Source organism: Pan troglodytes, chromosome 7 (genome assembly GCF_028858775.2).
Source record: "Pan troglodytes isolate AG18354 chromosome 7, NHGRI_mPanTro3-v2.0_pri, whole genome shotgun sequence".
In the NCBI taxonomy this organism is placed as follows: Eukaryota; Metazoa; Chordata; class Mammalia; order Primates; family Hominidae; genus Pan; species Pan troglodytes.
Window position 1 is genome coordinate 131,671,307 of NC_072405.2, and position 25,531 is coordinate 131,696,837.

The 25,531-nt window shown below is 35.7% G+C and overlaps 1 long non-coding RNA gene across 1 annotated transcript in view; it reads left to right on the forward strand.

Annotated features, from left to right (window-relative positions):
• LOC134810795 (uncharacterized) overlaps positions 1 to 25,531 on the forward strand; it is a 501,171-nt gene that overhangs the window by 441,658 nt on the left and 33,982 nt on the right. The gene's annotated exons all lie outside the window — the stretch shown is intronic.

Below are 25,531 nucleotides of genomic sequence, written 5' to 3' on the forward strand. Positions count from 1 at the left end.
AAAAGTAATGGGTAGCTAAAATCTAGTTCTGAGCAGGGAAGTAATATAAATATATATTTTTGCAGAAACACTCAGACAAAGTACTCACCGTAATAGTTCTCAAACTGTAGTATGCATCCGAACCACCGGAAGGGCTAGCTAACCCAGGGTTTGCTGAGCCTTACTCCCAGGATTTCTGATTCGCTGTGTCTGGATGAGACCTGAGAAAACAATTTGTAACAAGTTCTCAGGTGATGCTGATGTTGCACATCTCGGGACTATACCTTGAGAACTCCTGGGAAAGAAAATAGAATGGAGGCAGGCAGGACCAAACCAGAGGCTATAACTCAAAGTCATCTCTCCTTTTTATAGAAAATGTTTACTTAATCCTCTCAATAACCTTTAACAAAGTTAGTGTTTGCCATCAGTGAGTTTTTTACATTATTGTTCCTTTTCTAAAGAAATACATCATCTACTTTTCTTTTTGAGACGGAGGCTCACTCTGTCACCCAGGCTGGAGTGCAATGGTGCTATCTCTGCTCACTACAACCTCTGCCTCCTGGGCTCAAGCGATTCTCCCTGTCTCAGCCTCCCTAGTAGCGGGGATTACAGGTGCCCCAGGCGCCCATCACCATGCCCGGCTAATTTTTGTATTTTTAGTAGAGATGGGGTTTCGCCATGTTGACCAGGCTGATCTCAAACTCCTGACCTCAGGTGATCTGCTCGCCTTGGCCTCCCAAAGTGCTGGGATAACAGGCGTGAGCCACTGCGCCTGGCCCATCATCTACATTTTTAGAGGTTAGAGTAAGAGGGGAATTTTTTTCAAAAAACATGCATATAAACATATGTGTGTGTGTGTATTCAATTCGTTTTTCCTTTTTTTTTTCTTTTTCTTTTTTACTGTTAGAAGGGGGCACCACATGGGTGAAAGTAAGGACCAAGGTTAAAAATGATGTTTCCTTTATGGCCCATGAATTTGCTGGGTGCTTCAATACACCTTTTAGCTTTCTTGAGGGTTAGCTGTGCTTAAACTGTGAAGTCAGGGAATGATGTCACGCTAAGCCCACTCCCCTCACCCCAACACACATACAAAAACCCAGTGTGCACGTGATTCCTCTCCTCTCATCTGTCGGGAACCTAGAGAAGCCTTTGTTCTTCTGAGTGGGTGGGCTCCTTGGAGGTCATTAAACCTTAGTGACCTTTGCTTCCCATAGAAGAGTATACCCTGCCAGGCTGTGAGACCAGAACACTTGCTTCCTTGCTTCCCATCTGCAAGGACAGTCCTGGTTCCATGAGCCTGGAGTACATAGCTGCTCCTTATATTACTTGAAAGGGAAAGAATGACGAAAACCGCTTGTACCAGATGCAGTTCAGCCCTGACAATCTGGCTTATGGAGTCTGGTCCTTGCCTGGAAGATTCTGCATGCAAATGCTTACTGGACTTTTCAATCTCCCTGTTCAGGGCTTACACGTGAACCACTTTCGATGTCTTTTTGACTGCTTCTGGATGTTATTAGCTGAATCGTTTTTAATCAGATATTGGCAGGCATATTACCATCACTCTGCCAGTTAGAAACTGGTTAGACACTATAAAGCAAAAGTCAGTTATCTAACGCAGCTGTGATGTGGTAGAAAGAGTACTGGAATTGCAGTTTTAAAAAGCTGGTTGTGAGTCCTAAACCTGCCCAATAATTTAGTTGAGAGAATTTGGGCATGTTACTGAGCCACTTCATTTTCTTCCTCTGTTCAAAGGGCACAGTAATACTTCCATCACAGTGTGAAGGCACATTCAGTGGGAGAATACAAGGGAATGCATATGATGTAATATACAATGTATAATGTATCCTATATTATGTACTATGTATTATACATTATAGAAATATTACATCATCCATCTTTCACTCTCAAACTCACTATGACCACCTAATCCTAGCCACCATTTCCTTCCTTATGTTAGAAGGCACACTGATAGTTACATCTAATTAAAGACTCAGTGAAAGGCTCCATGTAAAATCACTTTGTAAATTATAAAATGAGGCATATATCACGAGTGTTATTAGTACTTTAATATCTTAAAACATATGAATAATTATATATTATGTGTTCTGTTATATAGTAGATATATATTATGTGCCATATATTATACGTTATATATTATACATTGATACCTATATTATTTATTATATTTTATTAATGTATTATCTATTATATATGAGGGCATATTATATATGCATGGTTACTTTTATTGTTGTTATTTGATATAATTATAGTATATTTTTCAGGCAATCTGACCATGAGATGAGGGAAAATGATTTTAAAGTAGCTTTTACTTTTTAAAATAATAATACTATTTCTCAGCAAACTATCGCAAGGACAAAAAACCAAACACCGCATGTTCTCACTCATAGGTGGGAATTGAACAATGAGAACACATGGACACAGGAAGGGGAACATCACACACCAGGGCCTGTTATGGGGTGGGGGGAGCGGGGAGGGATAGCATTAGGAGATATACCTAATGTAAATGATGAGTTAATGGGTGCAGCACACCAACATGGCACATGTATACATGTGTAACAAACCTGCACATTGTGCACATGTACCCTAAAACTTAAAGTATAATAATAAAAAAAGACATAGTGGTAAGTTATACTTTTCATGAAATAAACTACAGTAATAGAAAAAAAATAATAATACTATTGTTGAGATAAAAACTTAGTGAGCATAAGCAAATACTTTTATAAGCTGTGTGAACATATAATTTTACTAATGGTAGCAGAGTCTGATGAGCAGAGAGATTTGCAGAATCATTTTGTTGTATCTTATGAAAACTATTCAAAAAGTAATATTCTAAAAAGAGTGTGCTTCAGTCTACAAATTGGGTTCAGTGTATACCACTCAGGTGATAGTTGCATCACAATCTACAGATCACCACTCAAGAGCTTATTCATGTAACCAAATACCACCTGTTCCCCAAAAATCGATGGAAATAAAAAATTTTAAAAAAGAACATGTCTTCAAAGCATATGCAAAATAACAGTAAAATGCCAACCATAAATAAATAAATAAAAAGATTGGGCTTCTATAATTCCTATCACTTACAAAGTCATGAAGATTAGTTAAAACGAATTTGTTCTAAAAGTTTTTATTCATATGGATCTGCCTCCAGACTCAGCTTGAGTGGACTTTGAAGTTAATTATCCCCTTGTACTTTACTTATCCTCATTCATGTGTGGTGTGCACTATAATTTATAACTTGATGTTTGATGAGTTAAGGTCCCTCAACCTTCTGTGTTGTCTCTCCACCATTAAGGTACGCAGTCAACAGGTGGTAGCAGGGGCCTACAAATCTTTTGTAAGGGAAAAGATCCATTCATTTTCTGGTATTATTACAAAAGCAAGAGCATCTTTATTGAAACAGCTGACATAGAAATTATTAAGCTATAAAACTAAACCTTATATAAATTTCTGCCATCTATCTATATACAAGAGTTAGAAACATCAGGCATTATCTTTGACATTTTTCTCCACTTCAGGTCATGTGGAATTTATTGCTGAAAGCCGTCAGTTTTCCTATCTAGGTGTTTATAGTCCACCCTCTTCTTTCAGTCTCCCCTATGGCCACCAAATCTGGCTACTGTGGCCTCCGTCTGGCCTGCAGCAGTCATCTGCTGAATGTTCTCCTATCATTCACTCTGTTCCTCTCAGTGCAGTGACCTTTTTACCCCAGAAATATGCCCTTTGAAGACTTGTCTCTGTTCTTAGGACAAAACCCCAAACTTTTAACTCAGTCTGCAAGCCTTTGAATTGTCTTCCCTGCCTACCTGGGAGTATCGCCTGAGCAACTGGCTCATCCTCATTCTGTATTCCTGCAATCATTATTTTCTCCAATTGCTTCTACGGGCCAAAGCCGCTCCTCTTCTGCCATTTGCTTTGTACCTGCTTCTTTCTCTGCCTGTAGGGTTCCCCTACCTCAACCCCCTTTATATCTGACTGATATCTATTCAGCCTTCACATTTCCTCTCATGTGTCACTTCCATAGGATGGCGCCCCTAAACTCCCAAGACAATTAAAGACCCCTTGTTAATGAACTCATATAACCAACTGCATCACTCTCATCACCCCTGCATCTCATCTAATTAATTACAGACTAACAAACTATTCCTATTCAGTGTGTATCTCCAGCACAAAACAAAGTGTCTGATTGGAACCATCTTGGGCAAGTAAGGATGAGCTGGTCACTCTAGTGTGTACTCAAAAATGTGGTTTTTAAATGAAGTTTAAGGAGCAGAGAGCTCTTTTGCTCAACCTCCTGCTTTTGTTAGCAATCCTTAATTATTAAGGTCCTAAATCCATCTCTTTTTTTCCTTCAAATTTAACAAATGAAATAGTTTATTTCTACAGTTAATTTCTTTTGTGTCACTTTTATAAATTTTTACGGAATTCTCAGACTGAGGTTTCAGTTTGTCAACTGGTAGAATTTATTAGGAAGTAATTTTTAATAAAATCTAGTACTGCCATGAAGAAGAAAGTTCATGTTTTAGTTCTGCCACTCGCTATATGATCTTAAAAAGACTCAATATACTCTCTCATCTATGGACCTAAGACTAAATTTAAAGGATTGTAATAGCAATCAGATACCATCATGTATGTAAAATACCTAGAATAGCATTTGCCATATAGTAGATGTTGAATGCATTTATGATTCCCTCTTAAATCAAGAAGTTTCCTGACTAGAAAAGTGAAAACACTGCTTCCTTTCACTTTGTTCATTTATGAGAGCTATAGGTTCACTTACATAGAGCACAGTATTTCTCTTTATTGCTCACTATCAACTTGAAACCGTTGTGATTTGCAAAGAAGTCTTTATATATCATTGCCCAGGGAATGTTTTGAATGAATTTTTTTTTGTTTTCTTCAAAGACATATGTAAAACGGTTTGGTGCTTTTAGGAAATTTTATTAGTAGATGTTCAATTTTCATTAAGACACGATACACATGATGGGGCAGAAGGCCACGTGCCAGCTGCAGAGAGAGCAAGCCCTTCTCTGTTTCAGGTGAAAGCTCGTGCTTTTGTTTCCATGAGACTTCAAGGGGAGGTTCTGTGGCAGTATTTATTTGGCTTATGGTAACCTCTCAGATGTATTGCATCTGCTCTGTAGTAAAGGATGTGTGCTCCCTTTTGGTGACTTGCTGCCTGACTCAGACAACAGGCATGTTTGTATTCCTCAGCTTTGATCTTTTCTGCCTGGTATCTAAATGAAGCCTTTCTTGTGTCTTCAAAGCTAAATGGCTTGTTTGGTTTCCAGTTACTAAACAGCTCTGCTCCTGCTACTACTGGGGTTCCCCTATCCTTGATTCTATTCTAACACCTTCAGTTGGAGAGCTGCAGGGATCCAAGCCAAAGTATAACTAACGTGTAATAAATCTAATACCATGTGCAAGAGAGGGCACTAGTGCTTCCTGGGGTTGTGCACGCCATGATTCAACTTAACCCTATGGTGGGACCTCGGAGTTGAGGTTAGAGGGTCAATAGGAAAAGAGAAAATGATAGAAAACTTGATGTTCTCAAAAGAATGCATAGCACTGTGGCTAGGGGTATGGATGCTGGATTCAAACAGCCTGGGCTGTGAACAATTGTTGCCAAGCCTGAGATTTCCTGTCTATGAATGAAAAGTGATGATAGTACTTACCTACCTTATTGTGAGTGTTAAATGAGAAAATAGAAATAAAATGCTTAGGACAGCATTGCACACATAGCCGTGACTCAGGGAATACTACCTTTCGGTTATTAGTAGTAGTTATGTGCATTTTTATCCATCCTTAATGTCCAAAAGAAATGGTCTCTCCCATTCTCTATCTAAGGAAATTGAATTTATTCATAAAAATCAAATTCAAATATCTATTGCTGTGAATATTCTCCAATAGCCTTGTCATCGTTCATAGCAGGTACTCGAGCTACACAAAGAAAAACACAGTGTGCTTTAAAGGATTATTTAGTCTCTTTTCATTCTTCCTAAAACTCATTATTTATAGTTTGATTACAGGACAAATTGTAGTCTGAATCAGTTATTTGGTTAACTGGCTAGTATATGAGACTCTGAGGTCTTTGAGGTAAGGGCCCTGGTACCCCCTACCACTGCATCTCAGCTCCTGCTACAGATACTTGACCATAAAGAACAGCATAGTACAATGACTAAGTGCTCACGGCCAACACTTTACAGCTATGCTTTGAGCTGCTGCAAGCTACAGAAGATTTCTTTTCCTCAGTTTCCTCACCTGAGAAATAGGGATAATGAAACTTGATGCTTGTCAGCTATAAGAATAAAGAAAGATAACATGTGCAAAGTACCTAAAACATATCACCTTCTCAGTTAACTGTTGCCAATATTATAATAATATAGACGAATGGCTTGAGTCCTAGGATTCTGGTAACTGCTGTGTCCTTTGATCACTACTTTGGGTTCCAGTTCTATTCTACTTTCCTATTTTGTACTATATTTAATCTATTAATTTCATTGTGCTATATAGAAGGAGAGAGTACAATAACTTCTAAATAAGTAATTGAACAATGAAGATGTAGGAATTTTTGGATGTCTCTGTGTGTGTGTGTGTGTGTGTGTATATATATATATGTGTGTGTGTGTGTAAAACAAGAACATATCCATGACATCTGAATGCCAATAGGTTCCTTACTACATTTCACTTAGCTTATATGACAAATAGGACTTCTCAGAAAGTTTTACTGACTGGTTTTACAGTTCTGTAAAATTCCTCTGTTATAATTCCAGTGCTTTTTAAATCTCCCTCCTCCAAGGTCCTCTTTTCTGAACTCTACTTCTGCAAATACCTGATGCTATTTCAGAACTTGCTTAGTACTTAAAGTAGAGAAACAAATAGAATATGTTCTAATCTTATCCCTTCTGTTTTATTTCTCCCAATGAATTGGCGATATAAGGATTTCCCTTTAAAAAGTGACAGGGGATAGTTTTTCCTATTCCTACAGCTGTTTTGCAATTTCATCTCATTAATATCTCACTAATAATATATATTATATATTATTAGATCAGATTGACAGAGAATTTATAGAGAATTATCCCTAACTCCTTCTTTAATACAACTGAGTGACCTCTTCTCTTTTTTCTTTTGCTGCAGAGCTTTTCTCAAGAAAGACTGAGTGGCCTATTCTTGTAATTAAATCTGGAGTCTTTGTACTGGCTTATTTTGTTTTTTTTACATATAAAGATTTATTTATTTATTTACTCATATTGGGCTTTTAAGCATGACTTTCATGGTGAGTTTTGCTGCATGGTGAGAAGCCCTCCTAAATTAGCTGAATAAAAAGCCTAATTCAATGCCCAGGAACAAAAATTCAAATCTTACTGTTTTTCAAAATAATATTTCCTAGTTAGACTCCAAGGAAGAAATACATCACTAAATATATGTTTTAATTTACTTTTCCTTTTTTTTTTATTTCAATAGATTTAGGGGTACAACATACAAAGATTCAAATCAGGCAAAAATCCTATTATGTGTGTTTGCACGTATATACTTAATTAAATGAAGACATTCGACAGATGAGAAGGTATTAGGAATACAATGATATTAGATAATATTAGGTGGTAGAAAGACATTAGAAGGATATTAGAAAAAGAGATTAAAATAACCCCTTTTGCTCTCTAGGGCAAAATATTAGCTCAGGTCTTTCATATTTGCTTAATAATTATGTGAAGATGATGTAAATTATAAATTATGTGTAATTATTCCGTATGTCAGTGGTTCTCATGGTTTTTGTTCAGGACTACGTCTATATTTAATATGAAGGAACCAAAGATTGTTTGTTTATATAAATTGTATCTATTGATGTTTAGCATACCCAACATTTTAAAAACTGAGATTTAAAAAATTTTCTTCATCTATTTCTAATAAAAATACTAGTTTATTATATGTGAACATAAATAACATATATATCAATAATACATTTTTTAAAACAAAAAAGGTTTAGTAAAAAGAGTGGCATTGTTTTACATTTTTGCAAATGTCTTTAATTCCTGGTTTAATAGAAGACAGCTGGATTCTTGTAACTGCTTCTGTATTCAATCTGTTGCAAGGTGTTGTTTTGGTTAAAGTATATGAAAAAAATCTGGCCCCACACAGACATAGTTGGAAAAGGAAAGAATATTTTAATAGCCCATTCAGAAGATTGTAGATGTTCTTCCTTGGTACTACATCAAAACTCTACAGATGTTATTTTCTTAAAGGTTAATTACAATGTGCAATCTGAAATTAAAGAACTTTGTATAGTTGGTACATTTACAGGAGAATGAGTGTGGAAAAGGCAAACCATGTTTTAGTAATACTGTAAAGATATTTTTGTCCCTGTAGTTTCCATAAAAGGATCCCAAGGATACATATGGCTGCCCAGACCACACTTTGAATCTTACAGCCATGCAATATTATAAATTTTAATAATCATATCTTGGGACACAAGGAATCAGCACTATTGAAAAAAGAATGCAAGAAGCCATTAGGTAACTTGCCTAGACTTTGCCCAGCTAATTCAGGAGAGAAACGCAATTTGAATTCAGTCTTCTCTTTTTATCTCTCTAACAGGCCATATGCCTTCCAAAAAATGCAGAAGTAAGGAAAGGCAGAGGCATCCAGTGTGATTTTTCCCTGCAGACCATAATTCTTCAGAGATAAATTGGGTTTAATAGCTACTGAGCACCAAGTTTTAGAAAGAATCTGATTGGTCTTTTGGCATTGCTATAAAAACACATTGGGTAAGAAGCTCCTTAGTGGGAAACAAATTCCAAGGTGAAATGTAAGAAAAAGCAGAACTGGAGTAGAAATATGAAGGAAGAGCTTGGGAGAGAGAAAATGACAGATTAGGCAGTCCAGAACTGAAGTGGCAAAATCCCAGAGAAATGTTGATTATTTCATCCAAGACAGAATGAGCCTGCCATTGTATGCCCCAGGACTCAGAGGAGATGTATGCAAAGGTGAATGAAGACCTATTCCTTACTGACTCCTCCTTGTCCTCTTCTCTACTTTTGGATTTTCTAGTGCAGGACAATGAATGAACAGGATTCCTAGATATATTTACCATTGTCTTCATAGTCCTAGCACTGTCCAAATAAAGATAGCAGAAAAGCTAGAAACAGAATAAAGGTAGTTAAAGAAATCTAGAACTCAAAAGTACCTGTATTAATATAATGTGTTTAATATGGTATTGTGATATATGCAGGTATAACATAACAAATTTCTGGCTTAACCAGATGGTGGGAAAGGAAGCCAGCATCTGCTGAACACCTGCCTCATGCCTGTCACCCTGTTCCATGCCAGAGATAAAGAAATGAAAAACTCAGTAAATAACCAAGGTGTCCCCCACTTCACCCTAGCAGAAAAACTGGATTCACTGAGAATGTCAAAGAAATGTTGCACTATTTCCATAAAACCTATATGACAACTATAGATTTTTCTAAAATTGAAAACTACTTCTAATGTCAAGGAATTAAGCATTTTATATGCCCTGACCTACATTTTTGTCTATTTGTTTCTTTTCAAGAAAATATGCAAGGCAAGACAGATAGTTCATAAGGCAAATCTACGTAGGTTTCTATTTTTTTACGTTAGTTTAGCAAATAGCACAGCTATGCCGTTATGTTAGGAATAAAATTATAAACCTAAAATAACCACTTAAAGTTCAATTTGGTTTGTAAAATTAGATTTGGTTAAAATTAAACTTTACTAAACCAACTGTAAATAGAGGTATTTTCATCAGGCATTTTAAAACACATTTTAATTCAAGGCATGGATATGATGGAGGAAAGGAGAAAGCCATATGTTGATTGGAGACTTTTTTTTTTTTTTTTTTTTTTTTGAGACAGTGTTTCACTCTTGTTGCCCAGGCTGGAGTACAATGGCACTATCTCAGCTCACTGCAACCTCTGCCTCCCGGGTTCAAACAATTCTCCTGCCTCAGCCTCCCAAGTAGCTGGGATTACAGGCATATGCCACCACGCCCAGCTAATTTTGTATTTTTAGTAGTGATGGGGTTTCACCATGTTGGTCAGGCTGGTCTCGAACTCCTGACCTTAGGTGATCGGCCCACCTTGGCCTCCCAAAGTGCTGGGATTACAGTCATGAGCCACTGCACCCGGCCTAATTTGAGACTTTTAAGACTAGAAGAGCCTCACAATATTTTTTACAGTGACTAGAAGTAAAAGCTGCCATATAGTTTTCTACTATTAAATTTGTTGTCTCCAGTCTGTCTCTCTGGATCTAAAGAAAATTTAACAAAATAAAAATAATATTGTTGTCATTTCTATAGCACCAGTTCTTATAAAGCCTTTTCAAAAATTGTTTAAAAGTGTTGCAAGTAACTGGATAATGCTAGTGATCAAGTATACTAGTCTGTAAGCTTCCCATCAACTGGAACCTGTTCAGTATTTTTACCTATAGCTTTATGTAGTACTTGGGACATAATAGTTGCACAATTTTTGTTGAATGCTTTCAATTAGATGTGTAAGAGAGTACTTTCTTTATTATTCCTGTATAAGAAATTTAGAAATTGATAAATACTGAGCATATTTTGGCCAACCTCTACCCAAGGTTTTACTGCCTAGGCACTACCTGTAAGTCAGGGTTGGACTAAATGGGGTCATCTACAGAGTCAGAGAGGAGAGATCCTAAGGAATTAATCAGATCAAGGCAGGAAAGGTATTGCCCAAGGGGTCCCTGGTAAAACCACAGAGCTGAAAAAGAAAGAAGAAAACTCTGTCTAAGAAGATTGCTGAGTTTGGTAGACAAAAGAGCGAAGAGAAAATGTAGAAGTGAGATAATATTTAGAAAATGGAGACGTGAGATAGCCTGTGAGGTCAGTAGGCAAAAAGACAGGGGAAATTAATACATGAAGAAGTGAGCAGGATGTAAATCTACGCATGGTGAGCATGCAGTGTGCTCTTCCTTTTACGTGGACATGTCTACCTCTTCTAAGGACTGGAAAAACTCCAAGTTGCACTACACCAGACCAGATATCCTCAGTCATTCTGTTTAGCACTTCACTGGAGGAGAATATTCTGAAAGCCAGATACCACCTTCTGTCTGCCTGTGATACTAGGTAAAATAAGAGGAGTGTTCTCTCTCCTAGCATGATCCTCTTCTTCCCTACCCTAGTAGATCAGTGGAAGCTCCTCCTTGGGAACCTCCCCAATCCTGCTAGAGATACCAGGACTATTTATTTAAACCCAGAATGTCTTATGCTATCTTAAGCCTATCAACTTCGATTCTTTTTTTCCACTTAGAGAACAGATTTAATGCTGTTTATTTAAATGTCATCCAGTCATCTTTCCTTCACTTCCCAAGTTAATAAGACCTGAAAAACATGTAACACCTTCTTTACAAAAAGACTTCACATATGAATGAACAAATGAATGAATGAATGAATGAATGATTTTCACTTAGGGAGAGAGGTGGTAAAGGTAACTTAAGATACCTCAACACCTATACCCTTTGCCTATATATATGAAGATGCATTGTACTTTCAAGAGTGATTTTAATGACATGAGTAAGGAAAAAGTATTAGGTTACTGCAAAAGTAATTGTGGCTTTAATAGAAAAAGATGACAAGCTTTGTTATGGCTTATTTGTTAGAGCAAACTGTGATGACAGAGTGCCTAGAGCTGAGTACTTGCTCTGCCATTTATGTCCTATGAACTTGTTAGATAGAGGGAACGAGAGTTCACCATCTATCTTTTAGCTATTTAAAAATATACAATACATTATTAACCTGCTATTTAGAAATATGCAATACATTAGTCACCCTGCTGTGCAATAGAACACCAGAGATTCTTCCTCCTGTCTAACTGCAACTTAGTACATATGGATGTCAGAAGTACATATGGATGAAAATTTTCCCCTTTCCCAGTCCACCATCCCACCCCACCTCTGGCAGTCACCATCCACTCTCTACTTCTATGACTTCAACTTTTTTAGATTCCACATATAAGTGAGATCATATGACATTTGACTCTTTGTGTCTGGTGTATTTCACTTAATATAACGTCCTTTAGGTTCATCCATGTTGTGGCCAATGACAGAATTTCCTGATTTTTATTGCTCTGATTTGCTCTTTCCATGGTGTATATGTGTATTAAAATATCACTTTGTCCCCCATAAATATACACAATTATTGTTTGTCAATCAAAAATAAAACTAAACAAAGAACTTCACTTTATAAGGTTTTAGGGGGCATTAAATATTTTAGAGCAATAGCTGGTACACAATGTTTGCTAATATGTTAGGTAATGTGAAGAATAACAGAAAGGAAACCCTGGTCTCTACTTTCTCATAGAAAACAAGATATTTGGAAAGAGAAGGCATAAAAGCTCAGTCATGGAGAAGAGGCTGTCTAAAGGTACTCATACAAAAATGCCCAGTGCAGTTCAGGGCTTGTGCCTAGGGCGCTCTTGTTCGTTCTAACACTGTATCTTTATTAGCTCTTTAATTCATTTCAAAGTTTTAAAGTTTTACGGTGATCATATTCTCTACCACATGTCACAAGTACATGCCACCTCAAGCCAGACAATGTGAGTCAGTCATGACTTGAGCTCATGCAAAACAATCTGCTTTTCTTGTTTGCTGTGTATTTTAGGCACAGTGTACACAGGAACTCTGGTTAGATCTGACTTCAACAAAATGACTTGGCTGGAATTCATGTAAGATATCCAGGAAAAGAACCAATTGTCCTCCTTCAGTACCACTATTTTAATAAATACAAACCATGAAGTTGGGCTTAAAATGATTTGCTTTGAAGAAGAGGAGGTTACAACACCCTCACCTCTAAGAAATAGACCACTGCTTCCAGAGCTGTGCCAGAAACTCATCTTTCCTCTCTTGGGCCTGACTTGAGGCTGGAGATGTAAGGGGATTCCTGACAGAGGGCAGGATACACATGCCAGTCTTGTCTTTCTCTTGGGTTTGGGGTAGGAATTAGTGGGTGTTCTTTCTCCATCCAACAAGCCTCTCAATCTACTAGAAAATGAGGAAATGCACTCATTGTAAAGTCTGGATCATTTCAGCTTTGAGTTAGAGGATTGGTATTTCTCTTGTGGATTGCAAAACACACACACACACACACACACAGGTCACTAATACAGGCTTTAGGTTAAGATGTTAAATGACATTTCCTTCTCTCTTCATTTTCTATATTCTCCCCCTGCCAACTACCACCCTTTTTGGCCTTTTATTTGTTTACAAGCCTTGCATTTCAAGCCACTGAAGAACCCAAATCTTGTTCACTCAAAAAGTGACTTTCCATTAAGGAAGGAAATTCATAGGAGCAAAAAAGCTTAGCAGGACCCACACTAAATAGCTTCATCTCCCAATGATTCAAGGAGCTGGCACTTGGTGATTCCTCACATTATTCTCTGAATGCCATGACCTATATGTCAAAGTGAGAGGACGCTTCTGGATGTTTCTTGTCTTTGAAAAGTAATGCTCCAGGGACAAAGAGTTTCTTTTTCTGGGCAGTAATGACGGCCACGAGGTGGGAGCCATAAACCAGGCAAGCCTGGGCAGTGTGCATGCTGACATTTTTCATTCCTAATATCCCACAAGTATTTCAGCTTCAACAGAGCCTCTGTGCAAATGAAAAGGAACTTTTTTGTTTCTAGATTCTGTTATATTATGATTGAAAATTCCTACCAGCCTCCCAGTTACCCGTTTGAAGATAGACCGGCAAAACTATTTTTTACCACCTTTATATCCTCCCATTTTACAAGCAAAATGAATTAATAATATTAGTGTCGCTTTCTCTAGGTTAATAAAATTCATGCTTCTTACTTCCTCAGAGCCTTTTGCCTGTGCATTTAGAAATCCCAGCAGCTATTGTTCAGCCACGGCTGCCCACAACCCATTTCTAAGCGATGTGCAAGTAGGCAGATTAGATCCCAGACATAAAAATTAAAATTTAAAAAAATTTTAAAAGCATGACCAACTTTTGTAAATATGAATGACCTATTCTGAAAGAAAAGAACTAACATTTTGCACAAAGATGGAGATATGTTGGTTTATTTTTTTCCATCTAGAAATAGTTGATAAGACCTTTATCCCCTTTACTCCCCCCAAACCTCCAACTTCCATCCCTAAGCACCCTATTATTTGGTGGAAAAGTCCATTCAGACTCCTTTCCTTTCCTTTCCTTCCTACCTGCCTCCCTCTCTCCCTCCCTCCCTCTCTTTTTCTCTCTCTCCCTCCTTTTCTCTCTCCCATCTTCAAACATTTTTTGAATGTATGCTATGTGATAGACACTGGGCTCAATTATAGGAACAAAGCCATGAACAGTAAAACACAGTCTCATTCCTAATAGCGTATAGGCTGGATAGTAAGAAATATTACATAAATAATTACATACATAATATGCTATATATAAATGTACCAATGATGGCTGGACGCGGTGGCTCACTCCTGTAATCCCAGCACTTTGGGAGGCTGAGGCAGGTGGATCACCTAGGTCAGGAGTTCGAGACCAGCCTGACCAATATGGTGAAACCCCATCTATACTAAAATTACAAAAATTAGCCAGGCATGGTGGAGTACACCTGTAATTCCAGCTACTCGGGAGGCTGAGGCAGGAAAATCTCTTGAACCAGGGAGGTGGAGGTTGCAGTGAGCAGAGATTGCGCCACTGCATTCCAGCCTGGGCAACAGAGCAAGACTCTGTCTCAAAAAATAAACAAACAAATAAATAAATATACCAATGATAACTAATATAAATGCAGAGTTTAGGGAGTTATATAAGCACATACCGAGGACTTAAAACTCATCATAAAGGTTTTCCCAGATGCTGATGGGTGATTTAGAATTTTCTATCTTACCCTTATATTCCTAGAGTTTTAAAAAACATATTATTCATTGCATAATTTTTAGCTTTACCATAGTTCACTGCAACTTTTTACAACTTGGTGATTTAAAAATATATATATATATTCATGTAGCCATCACCCAAATCAAGAGAGGCTTTTTCATGCTCCTCGTGATCAATACTCCTCCCATCAAATGTAACCATTATATTGACTTTTATCACAAGTGGAATTGCTGAATTGTCAGGTATGGGGTGTATTTAGCTTTAGGAGATACTGCCATACGGTTGTCCAAAAGGAGTTATACCAATTTACTCTGGCTCAATTGTTGGAGGATATATGGTTTGAGAACCCCTGATTCACAATAACCTGGAGAGCTGGTGAAAAGTGAATATTCCTGGAACTTTCTCTGGAACCACTGAATCATACTCTGTGTTGAGGGGGCCCAGGAATCTGCATGATAAATTCTCCAGATACTTCTCTGGATTCAAGTTTGAGTTCCACTAGGTAAAAACTAAATAAATCTTGATGTTTTTATTTATTTATAGCCTGTATTGAAATTAATCATCTTCTCTTTAATGCATACTTACCCTTTATGTTAGGTCTGGCTGGCTTGCATTATTTGTAATGTGTTGGGCCATACATGAGTTTTTCACAAAAAGTTTTTTTTTGAAAAAACTTCTTGTTGCTAATGTAAGTGATTTCTTAAGCTGTATCTCATATTAGAAACAGATGTTTGTAAAAATCATTGCCTAAAGACGTTTTTTACATCCTGCAAGATCTTTTTTTGTTGTTTTATTTTTATTCTTTCTCAAAATTGATTTAGCTTTTCACCTTTTGGTATATGTTTGTGTATATTCAACCCTGAAAATACATGAGTATTGTAAAAATGCTATTTGCCCCACTTCCTTTCTGAACAGAGTATAACATATATTATTAGAAAAGAACTATTGTTTGTTTTATATCTAATACACACTGATAAAAGCAGTCAGCGTCTCCACTTCCGACTTAAATCAATATCAACTATCTGTTAATTCTTATAGATAAGGCATGTAATATATTCTAGAATTAGCTGTGATGTAGTCGAAAACAAGGAGGCTTGTATGAAAAACAATCTGGTGAAACCAATAAAATTAAAATACAAAATATCAGAAATAAATAATTCAGTGGATGAATTTTCAGAAGATTGGCCACTGTAGAAGAAGAGACCATTGAACTTAAAGATAAATTAATAGAAATTACACAAGCTGAAGAATATACTTTTAAACAAATAGCAAAATTGATAAAGTGGTAGAATAATAAGAGACATTTTGAAAAGGCAAAATTAGTTTTTTGAAAAATTTAAAAAATCTTAATAAATAAGACTAGTTAAAAGACAGAAGACAAATGTTTACTTTTGGCAATAAAAAAGACATCACTACAGATCCTATAGATATTTAAAAGTTAAAATAACTTTATAAAGAACTTTAGGCTGATACACTTGAAAACTTAGTTTAAATAGGCAATTATTTGAATATGACATCCAACCTGATCCAAAAATAAATTAAAAATATGAATAGCTCTACCTCTGATTTTTGAAAATGGGATTTTAAAATAAAGCTACTACTGCTATGTCAGAGAGTTTCTCTGGTTTTTCTATAAAATATCTAAGGGAGAAATAACATCAATTCTAGATAAATTCTTTTAGAAAATATAGCAGTACAGAACGCTTTCCAACTAGTTTTTAAAATTCCAGCCAAATCTAGATTACCAAATCTGACAAGGATATTACAAGCAAGAAAAATCCCAGACCAGTATTTCTAATGAGCTCAGTTGCAAATATTCTTAAATAAATATGAACATATTAATCCTAGCAATAATTTTAAAGGGGAATATATCACAGCCAAATTGGGGTTATTCCAGGGATGCAAGTTTTGCTTAATAGTCAAAATTTAATTAATGCAACTCCCCAAATAACAGGGGGGTTAAAAAATAGAAAAACAAAATGACCATTTCAACTGGATGAAGAAAAAGCATTTTTAAAATGTCCACATCTACCCATGATAAAATATCTCAGCAAAGACCAATTAACGAGAAACTTTATTAATCTTATAAAGGGGATCTGCAAAAGAATCTTAAGCTAACAAGATACTTAATAGAGAAAAAGATAGAGTGTTTTTCCCAAAAGATTGGGAAAAAGCAATGATGTTTGTTTGCACTATTTTTATTCAACATTGTACTATAGATTTTAGCCAATGTAATAGGACAAGAATAACAGGCAAAATAAATAAAGATTAGAAAGATAAAATTAAAACTTTATTCATAGATGAAATAATCTTGTGTAGAGAAAATTCTCGGAAATCCACATACAATCTACCAGAACAAATAAGCAAATTTATTAATGTTACAGGATACAAGGTAAATATACAAAAAAAACAAATAACAAATGCATTTCTATATAATAATAGTTACCAATTAGAAAACAAAATTTCTAAATGTTATTCACAACTTCATGAAAAAGTATAAAATACTTAGGGATAAAATTTTAAGACTATGTGCAAGGCCAGAACACTGAAACTTATAAAACACATTTTTTGAGAGAAAATTGAAAATACTTAAACGAATGGAAAAATATACTATGTTGGTGGATCAGGAGACTAAATATTATGAAGATGTCATTCCTTTTCAGATAGATCTTTCAGTATTCAATTCAGTACCAGGAACTGACAAGCAGGAACTGACAAGCCAATTAAAAAAATATATATGGAAAACAGGTTTGAGAATAACCAAAAGAACAGAAAACAGGAACAAGGTTGGATGTATCACACTACCTGGTTTCAAAAATTAGTATATAGTTATAGTAATCAAGACAATAGAATTTTAGCTTAATAGAAGAGAATAGAAAGTTTAGAAATAGATCTCAATGTATGTGGTCAACTTATTTCTATAAAGATGCCAAGAGGCCGGGCACGGTGGCTCACGCCTATAATCCCAGCACTTTGGGAGGCAGAGGCAGGTGGATCACGAGGTCAGAAGATCAAGACCATCCTGGCTAACACGGTGAAACCCCGTCTCTACTAAAAATGCAAAAATAATTAGCCAGGAGTGGTGGCAGGCACATGTAGTCCCAGCTACTTAGGAGACTGAGACACAATGGCGTGAACCCGGGAGACGGAGCTTGCAGTAAGTAGAGATTGCACCACTGCACTCCAGCCTGGGCGACAGAGCAAGACTCTGTCTCAAAAAAAAAAGAGAAAGATGCCAAGAAATTTAAAAGGGAAATGATAGTTTTCTCAACCCAATGCTACTGGAATAAGGATAAATCTCCATATGGAAAAATAAGATATTTCAACCTCCACTACAAAAATACATTAAAATTAACTTGAAATAAATGCTAGAACTAAGTGTAAAAGCCAAAACTGTAAGCTTCTAAGAAAAAGAAAGAGAGAGAAAGCATTTGTGACCTTGGAGTTGGAAAATATTCATTAGATGGGACATAAAAAGCATAAAGTATTTTTTAAAAGGATAAGTTGGATTTTATCTAAGTTAAAAAGTTTTGCTCATCAAAAGACACTCTTAAAAATGAGAACACATTACACAGATTGGGGCAAAGAAAAAGTGCAAGACAAATATGTGATAAAGGATCATATCCAAAAAATGTAAAGAATGCCTACAAACCAACAATAGAAAGAATAACTCAATAAAAAAAAAAACTGGCCCAAATACTTGAAGAATGACTTCTCAGAGAGGATACATGAACGTCCTATAACTGCAAAAAAAAAAAAAGGTATTCAACATTATTAATCATCTAGGAAATGCATATTAAAATAAAACAATAGGCTGGGCATGGTGGCTCACACCTGCATCCCAGCACTTTGGGAGGCCAAGGTGGGCAGATCACCTGAGGTCAGGAGTATGAGACCAGCCTAGTAGCCAACATGGTGAAACCCTGTCTCTTCTAAAAATACAAGAATTATCTGGGCATGGTTGTGCGTGCCTGTAGTCCCAGCTACTCGGGAGGCTGAGGCAGGAGAATCACTTGAACCTGGGAGGTGGAGGTTGCAGTGAGTGGAGGTCGCACCACTGCACTCCAGCCTGGGCGACAGAGCAAGGTTCCATCTCAAAATAAATAAATAAATAAAATTAAAATAAATAAAATAAAACGATAAACCATTTCACACCCAACAGGATAGCTGAAAGTAAAAACTGGCAATATCAAGCCTTCGTGAAAATTTGGAACAACTGATGTGATAGTTAAATTGTACAATAATTTGCAGAATTATTTTGACAGTTCATTGCATTAATCTTTTAACTCAGAAATTCCATTTCTTGAGAAATGAAACATATGCCTACCATTAGGACAAAGGATGAACCAATTGTAGTAAAATTATATAATGAAATATTACTCAGTAATACCCATGTTATAGTAAGACAATCTTCAGCATATTATTTCTTCTGTATCAGTAAATGGATGCATTATTCTAGTTTATTTCCCATTTATTCATACAACAGTACTTAAGAATCAAGTTGGTTCTTCATATATATCCCATATGGAATCTTTCAGCAATACTGCTAACAGTATTTCCAAAATACCTACTAATTCTATCTTCTTTCCATGTATATTGCTACCACTTCAGTGCCAACTGCTGTCATATCTTACCTGAATTATTATAATAATTTCATTTTGGCCTTTTTCTGTTCTCCCCAGTGATCCAGACTTTAGTCATATTCTTGCTGTTTCTCTAATATCAAGCATCTTTCTCTCATCACTCTTCAAACAGGGCATGGTTGATGTATTGCCTTTCAGACAGACCCACACCAAGCATTCCTTGGGGTTAGGACAGGAGGATACATGGAAAGCCACAGACATCATGTCCAAATGACCAGCTAACAAACTATTAAATGGAATGTATTATATCATGTTAATCTTCCAAACATAGCTTTGTAACAAAGAAATTAAATTGTGCATATGTAGACCTATAGAGTTAATTTGATTTCAGGTGGGTGAAATATCAGACAAGTGAATCTAATCTAATTATTATTACACATGTGACAGTGTTCAAGATGAAGGGCTGACAATGTTTAGGTGAGTAATAGAATAAAGGCATACCTACTTTATAAACTTTTGTATAATAATTCCATAAATTTAAATTTCTTGCTTTCACTTTAGTAATATCATTCATTGTATTGTTTTAATTAATATGTTTGCATAATTTGGAATATATTGATAGTAATGATTAGAAGAATCAAAAATAAAATTCAATTTTTTTGAATTATACAGTATTTGAATATATGTGAATATACTTTCAAATTTGTAAAAAAGAATAAAAATCGGTAATAATATAGTCAGGCTTTCAAAGAGTGATTTTTCACTATTTAAAATTATCTATTAAAATTAGAAAGACAAGAAGCAAATAATGGCTAATGATCAATTTAAAATAAAAATTATATAACATTTTAAATATATTTATATAAACACTTATGTATTTTAAATATATATTTAAATAAATATTAAATAAAACTACAACTTTTTGCAATTCTAAAGTTCAATGACCATCTAGTTACCAATATAAAGAAATGGTATAAGATTCCATGCATATTACATCTAAACCTACGTATATATATACACACACACACACACACACGTATAAATACACACTCATCTATGTAATTCATATATATATGAGTTATATAGTTATGAGTTATATATTGCAAAATACCATCCTGATTCTTAATTTCTTCTAAATTTTCTAGAGCTTTTGCAAATAGCTCTCCAAAATTTAGAAGAAAAATATAGCAAGAAAATGGACCTATTGTAGTATAGGGAAATAATTCTTTTTCTATGCAGAGAATTTGGACATTTGTTTTTAACTGACAAAAATTTGTCTTTTTTCTTACCTAAGCAAGTCAGCTGCTCAAATATTTTATGGACTCCAACACGGTGTCCACTTCTGAAATCAACAATGAGCAATGCACAAATCTCCACTGTCTTTTTTTGAGGACATGGGGCCAAAAGAGATAGAGAACCCTTTTCCTAGAAACTGAATGCTGGCCGGGCGCGGTGGCTCACGCTTGTAATCCCAGCAGTTTGGGAAGCTGAGGCGGGCAGATTACCTGAGGTCAGGAGTTCGAGACCAGCCTGGCCAACATGGTGAAACCCTGTCTCTACTAAAAATACAAAAAAAAATTAGCTGGGCGTGGTGGCACACGCCTGTAATCCCAGCTACTCGGGAGGCTGAGGCAGGAGAACTGCTTCAGCCCGGAAGGCAGAGGTTGCAGTGAGCCCAGTTCATGCCACTGCACTCCAGCTTGGCCTACAGAGCAAGACTGTCTCAAAAAAAAAAAAAAAAAAAAGAAAGAAAAAAAAAGAAAAGAAAAAGAAAAGAAACTGAATGCCATTAGTCATGAGGGTAGGAGTTTAAAATTAAAGCCCATGCTGTGCCTACAATGATAGATGCAAAGTTAGACATGCATTCATTTATTTTTGTGTGTTTTAAATAAATGCGCGTATGTATGCATATGTATTATAATATGCAGGCTCTCAAAAGCACAGAGCCTAAGGCAGGGGGTCCTCTCGCCCAGGTATAAGTTACTACAGTCAGACCACAGTACCTTCCTTAACCTTCAGTACAACTGTCACTTCTTCTGTCTCCTTGTCACTTTCTATCATTCTCTTTTATTGTCCTTATAGTACTTCTCGTGTGAAATTACCTTATAGTTTTCCCTGTTTATAATCTGACTCCATTGACTAAAATATAAGTACTCCTATGAGAGGAGACACTTTTTCTGTATTCACCAAAGTAATTATGACAACCCAAAGCTTGCCACACATTAGACTCTCACTCAGTGTTTATTGAATGAAGAAATGAATTATATTTAACTTTGATTTATTGTGCATCAGAAAGAACAACACCCCTAAAATGAATCATTCTCTCCTCATGAATATGCTCTTCCCTTTTTTCCAGTTTTCAAATGTCATTTCCCACGAATATGGCCTTTCATTCTTCTGAAATGGGTATTAGTGTGAAAGATGAAACAAACTATTGTTCCTTGAAGTAAGAGGATATGACATTGCCAGAATATGTGATGGAGGGCATGATGAACCATTTTTCTTCCTGATATAAATTGTATCACAAGATTTCCTTGTTCTTTATAAGTTCAAACTAGTGAAATATAAGAATTGCTAATTTCTTAATTTATTCTTCAAAAATGTTCAAAATAGTTACCAGAGGCTGGGAACGGAGTAGGGAGTAGGGGATGAAGAGAGGTCAGTGAATGAGTATAAATATAGACCAAAGGAAGAAGTTCTAGTATTAAATAGTGGAGTAGAGTGACTATAGTTAATAAAAATGTATTATATATTTCAAAATAGATGAGAAGATTTGAAATACTCTAAAAATCATATCAATTGAAATCGTGGACATAGAGAGAAGGAGGATAGTTACCAGAGGCTGTGGAGGGGAGTGGGGAGAGGTGAGGTTGGTTAATGGGTGCAAAAAATAAAGAATGAATAAGAACTACTATTTGATACAGCATTAGGGTGACTAAAGTTAATAATATAATAACTTAGTTGTATATTTGAAAATAACTTGAATGTAATTGGATTATTTGTAACTCAAAGGAAAAATGCTTGAGGGGAAGAATACCCCATTCTTTATGATGTTCTTATTTCACATTGCATGCCTGTATAAAAACATCACATATACCTCATAAACATATACACCTACTATGTATCCACAAAAATTAAAAAATAAAAAATAAATTTAAAAAATGAATGATAAATATATGAGGTGATGAGTAACCTAAGTACCTTGATTTAATTATTACATAGTATATTGTGTGCATGTATCAAAATATTCCATGTATGCCATAAATATGTATAATTATTATCAATTAAAAATATTTAAAAACTAAAAAATACCAATTTTGTTTCTCTAAGACATCAAAAATTCTTAGAGCAATACAGTAAATTTCGGGGAGACCACAGACTCCAAGTCTGTGATCATTTGAATAAGCACAGCCCAAAATTTATCTTTGTGTTTATCTGTTGAATAGGAGGTTGCCAAAAATGTAACAATGTCAGGAGTATTTCAAATAGGAGATTTTGGAAAAGCAGCTGATTTCACTTGCTCAATAGCTATTTGTACAGCAAGATAATATGCTAACTTCTATGTTTCTTATCTATTTCCAATGCATATCTGTCCAGGACACATCTGGAAAATTTAATCATTAGTCCCTGTTACTGTTGTTGTCTGAGAGTAATAATAAGTTTAAGTAAGAAAGTCCTGCCATATAATCTAAGTCATAAATTTAACTTTGCTATTTACACACACATGTACACACATGCACAAGAGAAGTGAGGTTTCATTGAGCGCACGTAAACAATGACTATTCACCTCCTCAAGCATTTTTTACATGTGCGAGAAAATCTGTAATTTCCAGAAAAAATGGGAGCCAAGCCTTTGAGATATTTTCTTTCAGCTTTTCAAGTTAGTTAGGTAGGTAAAAAGAATAAGATTAAAAGAAGAGCTCTAACATTCTTAAAGTATACAGATAAAATACATGCATACAAATATATATACAAACATACACATAAATAATTGTTTTCAGCTTTGCTAATAATAATTTTTGTAAAATTATGACAGTATTTCTCAAGAATAGACCCCATATCTGAAGGCAAAAAAATACATTTAAGATCCTGGTGTAAAGTAGTTGATAAAAATTGTAACGTAAATGGGCACGGCCATGTGCAGTGGTACACGCCTGTAATCCCAGCACTTTGAGAGGCCAAAGCAGGTGGATCACTTGAGGCCAGGGGTTCAAGGCCAGCCTGGCCAACATGGTGAAACCCCTGTCACCAAAAATACAAAAATTAGCCAGACATGGTGGCGCATGCCTGTAATTCCAGCTACTTGGGAGGCTGAGACAGGAGGATCACTTGAACCCCAGAGGCAGAGGTTGCAGTGAGCAGAGATTGCACCCCGGCACTCCAGCCTGGGCGATAGAGTGAGACTCTGTCTCCAAAAACAAAACAAAACAAAACAAAAACCCAAGAACAAATAAGTAGGCACATGCCTATGCTAAAATTTTAGTCTTCCTGAAAGCAAAATGTAGTTTACTGAAAACTGAATTTGAAATATCTGGCAGCAGTCTCATATATTTGTTGTTGAATTTGATGAAATGATATCACACCACCCATTTTCACATCCTTTAGTTTTATATCCACTACCCCAATGCACTCATAAACACATGATTAGAAAAAAGTTCAACCAAATACATTATTTGCAACTTTTGTTTCCCTGGCCCACCATAAACAATGTGTAACAAAGGGGCCGAATTTAGTCATTTCTCTATGCCTTCCCTTTAGAGCTGTTCAATCAAACATTCACCAAACATTGAGAATGTTGTGACAAATATAGTGCCAAATGCTAAAGAAACAAAATCGACATCTTTCCTGATTTTAAGGAGCTCACATTATAGTGGGCTAAATAAGTACTTCAACAAATAATAAGGCTGGACATGGTGGCTCATGCGTATAATCCCAGCAGTTTGGGAGGCCAAGGCGGGTGGATCACTTGAGGCCAGGAGATCAAGACCAGCCTGGCCAACATGGCAAAACCCCGTCTCTACTAAAGATACAAAAATTAGCTGGACGTGGTGGTGGGCGCCTGTACTCCCAGCTGAGGCAGAGAATCGCTTTTACCCGAGAGGCAGAGGTTGCAGTGAGCAGAGATTATGCCGCTGCACTCCAGGCTCGGTGACAAAGCAAGACAAAGCAAGACTCCATCTCAAAATTGTAATAATAATAATAATAATAATAATAAATATTTAGTATAATAAATGTTTCATTAAAGTAGATAAGATGGAAAGTGACTGGCACTTTGCCTAAATGAGTTCACAAATTTCAGTCATTTGGATACCATCTTCCTGATATTTGCTCTTTTTGGATATATGAACTATAATTTCTTTAACATTCTTTCCATATATTGACCCATCATTTTGTATTTTCTATCATAAAAGAAATATTGTATAACACCTGTGTGTGAAAACATATCAATTGCCACAAAAAAAGTGACTTTAAAAATAATCTCAGTGCAAGCAGTGTTATAGAGTTCTGGCTAAATGCTGTCACCTGCCCAGGCTCTGAATTTGAGATCTTCTTCCTCTGGGTTAAAGAAGAGAGTTTAGCAATGCCAGGGAATTTTGAAAGACTCCTGTCACCAGACTGAGGCTTCTGCCTGATTTGATCAGAAGTTTGAAAGAAATTGAAAAGGGAATCATTGTCTCACAATGTAATTCACAACTATTTTTGTTTTCAGTTTGTTCTCTCTGTTTTTGTGTTTCTCTGTTTGAATTTTTCTATCTTCCTGTAGTAACTGAACATTTCCTAAAATCTCATTTTCATTCATCTACACTGTTTTTGAATGTATCTTTTATACACAAAATAGTGCAATTTTTAAGTGGTTGATCTGTGTATTACTATATATATATATATATATATACACACACACACACATGAATTTATCACAGTCTACTTGTGTCATCATTTTACATCCTGTGAAATTATCCTTTTATTTACCTTTAATTCCCCAATTTATAAAATAATTTCCTTAAATATTTCCTTTGTATACATTTAGAACCACAGCAGAGAGTTTTATAATTTTTGCTTCAACCAGCATAATTTAGAAACCATACTTTAGAAAATTCAA